The sequence below is a fragment of the Pyrus communis genome, chromosome 10, assembly GCF_041283825.1.
Source record: "Pyrus communis isolate YQ-2024b chromosome 10, ASM4128382v1, whole genome shotgun sequence".
In the NCBI taxonomy this organism is placed as follows: Eukaryota; Viridiplantae; Streptophyta; class Magnoliopsida; order Rosales; family Rosaceae; genus Pyrus; species Pyrus communis.
In genome coordinates, this window is record NC_142574.1 from 28,333,750 (window position 1) to 28,336,867 (window position 3,118).

Genomic DNA, 3,118 nt, shown 5'->3' on the forward strand with positions numbered 1-3,118 from the left:
GAGAGAGAATCCTCGCAGGATCCTCTTTCTGAGGTTCTGAGAATTCTCCAATCACATCCGTTCATCGTACATCGTGTAACCAGTTTTTGTCAGCTACTGTTTATATTCAATTTTAAATAATAAAAAATTACAATGATAACCGAACGATGTACGATGAACATATGTGATTGAAGGATCCCCAGATCCGATCCCGCGAGGATCCTCCTGGATTTAAAACAGAGAGAAGACAGAGATAAAAAATAGAACGATCTTCTGCATTAAAAATATTTCACAGAGCGAAGAAAGATAGAAGAAACATAAACCAGCTGAGCTCGAAAGGCTACCCACACTCCAAAAGCTACAAGCTGATCTCCGATCATCGTCATCATCAAAATCTAATTACAGTACCCAAAAGATGACCACCAAAAAAAAACTTAACCATCTGCTTAACAAATCCAAGAAAGTTGCTAGGGTTTAAAAATATTCCAGGAGAAAATCCGGGGACATTGTCTGCTTCTCTACAAATCCCTCTGATAATTTCTCCCTTCCCTATTTTCACCCATCCCTAACAACAACAGTAGCAACACTGTTACTACTTTGCTTCTTTTTTTCACCGTTCTATCTATGCCTGATTTACCAAGTCCTTCGATTCTATAAACGTCCCATGAAACCCGTAGGGTACCCTTGAAGGTAACTTTACCGTAGCCTCCAACTTCATATTTACCGCGTTAACAATCTGAAGCTCCGACTTCCATTTCTTCTCGTCGTGAACAAACGTCAGAATGTAACCTTCGTCCTCCGACGCGCCCTCGGCCGTGCTCGGCACGAAAAACGGCTCACCACCGTACTTCTTCTCGCCGTAAAAAAACTTTTTCACCTCCCCGGTGAAAAGATCTACTTTGGCAAAACCCGAAACTTTCGGCCACGGTTCGGCAATTGCGAGGTAAGCGAACCGAGTTTTCCTCCCAAGTCGGTTCCGGTTCACCATTCCCGCCTCCAAATTCACGTCGTCAGACAAAATCGCCCGCCGAGTCGACTCGCCGGTTTTCAAATTGAGCCGGATTTCGGACAGCACGCTTTTGAGGTTCTCATCGCACTCGTTGAAGATTGAGTCGGGGGGCGTCATGCAGGATCCAATCACAACGACCTCGTCCGACTCGGGCTCCTCCCACGCGTTCCAGAGGTGGAAGCAGAACGTGTAGGGAGAGTCAACCCAGACGATGTCGTCGGCGTTCTCCGCATTCTTCTTAAGAATTCCGAACCGCGACATCTTGGTCTTGTCGTAGATCACAGGAGACCCACCCGTGATCATCTCTCCGAGCTTGAACACCACCTGCTGGTCCGGGATCACCACGTAGTTCTCGGTGATCGCGAAGTCATGCATCATGGTTGGCCCTGCCAATGGGATCTCCACGTCTGGGGATTTCGCGCCATTGGGGGAGAAGTGGAAGTATTTTAAATACGGCTTCTGAACGACGTCGTAGCTGAGGGCGTGGAGGGAGCCGGACTCCGGGTCGACCTTCGGGTGTGCGATCATTGTTGACCCCAGCTGGCTGTCGAAATTGTAACGACCGACCGTTTCGAGGTCCCCGGATTTAGTGACCCGGACCTGGTACGGCAAGTCGTCTTCCGACATGGCTAAGAGGCGGCCGTTGTGGTAGACAAGGCCGGCGTTTGCGACGCCTGTGCCCTGGTTTTTATCGAGGAGGCCTAAAGCCCCGCGTGCGAAAAATAAGAGGAGGCGAGCGATGCCGGAGTGGCCGTGGAGCTCGCCGATGGCTTTGGGGAAAACTGGTCGCCCCATTTCCCTTTCTTGGACGAGCCTCTGAGTCTCGGTGAACCGGCAGGCGTAGCTGGCAGAACCGGAATCGATGCTGACGGCGTGAACCATGCCGTCGCCGTCGAAAAGGTGGTGCCCGGCCACGGGTTCGTGTAAAGGGTTGGCGCCGTTGCGGAGGTAGACGCCGTTAATGCAGTCGGGTATGGTGCCGGTAACGGGTAAGGAGTGGCGGACGGCTTGCTCCGGCACCGGAGCGTAATTTCCGGCGATTTGGACACGTGGGTCTGAGGTTTTGGGAAGTGGGTTTTGGCGCTCGCGTGAGACTAACGCTCCTTCGACCACGTCGATCGCCATGGCAGCTGCTTTCTGTAGTAGATTCCACTGTGGAAGCTGATGTGTTTTGGGTTTTGCTGGAGTGGCTTCCTTGGTAATTACTGGTGTGTTGTAGGGTTGTTTTGGGAAGTGAAGAACTGAGGGAGATTGAAAAGCACAGTGAATGATACTCGAATTTCTACGGTTTTTGCTGCTCTTCAAGGAGATGGACCTTTTGGGGAAGCACATAGGATCCACTACTGATGAAGAAGAAGAGAAAGAGAGATGCATTTGTGCCCAACTATTAGAGTTGGGTGCTTTTGGAAGAGTTGCCATAGCTTTGTGTATGTTTGCGGAGGTTTTTGTGTTTTTGCTTCCGTTAAAACCTCTGGGTGAAAGCAAAGAGAAGAGAAAGAGGAAGTGAGAGGTTTGGGGAGAAAGGAAGTAGGAAATGTGGAGTATAAATAGAGTTGGGAGGGGAGGTGAAAAGAGAAGTAGTTTATTTATGAAGGAGGTCCAGTCCACCTCAGACATCTTGAGAGAAGACCGCGTATTGTGTTGGATCGGTGGGAAGGGCATTTGGGGATGAGTAATGCTATTCGTATTATGTTTTTGTATCATTTTTTTATATCATTTTTTTGTGGTATTTGATGTAGACAGTCACATAATTTGAATTAATCAGATTTTTTAATTTAGTTTATTATTTATTTAATAAACTAATAATTAAGAAAAACTAGTTATTTAAATGATGATTGTGGTATACGATGAGTCTTTCTCCTTCATTTCCTTGGGTTTTGCAAATTTTTCAAATGATGTGGCTGTCCACATCAGATGCCACTTAAGGTGGTATAGAAATGTAATATAAAAATATGGTATGAATAACATTATTCTTTGGAGATTGACATTTGAATTAAGACTATGAGAGGGTGCAATTCCAAATTTTTCTTCTTTTTCTTCCTCAAACAAAACGAAAATGAAAAAGAATGGGTGATACGACATAATTTTAACCATACATCAAGATCACAAGAGCGAAACTTAAATTATATG

At 46.5% G+C, this 3,118-nt stretch overlaps 1 pseudogene across 1 annotated transcript; it reads right to left on the bottom strand.

Annotated features, from left to right (window-relative positions):
• Window positions 1-233: 233 nt before the first annotated feature.
• On the bottom strand, window positions 234-2,573 carry LOC137729092 (9-cis-epoxycarotenoid dioxygenase NCED2, chloroplastic pseudogene; annotated as a pseudogene). Its single transcript, XR_015952764.1, has one exon. The product of XR_015952764.1 is annotated as a 9-cis-epoxycarotenoid dioxygenase NCED2, chloroplastic pseudogene (transcript).
• Between the last annotated feature and the right edge of the window lie 545 nt (window positions 2,574-3,118).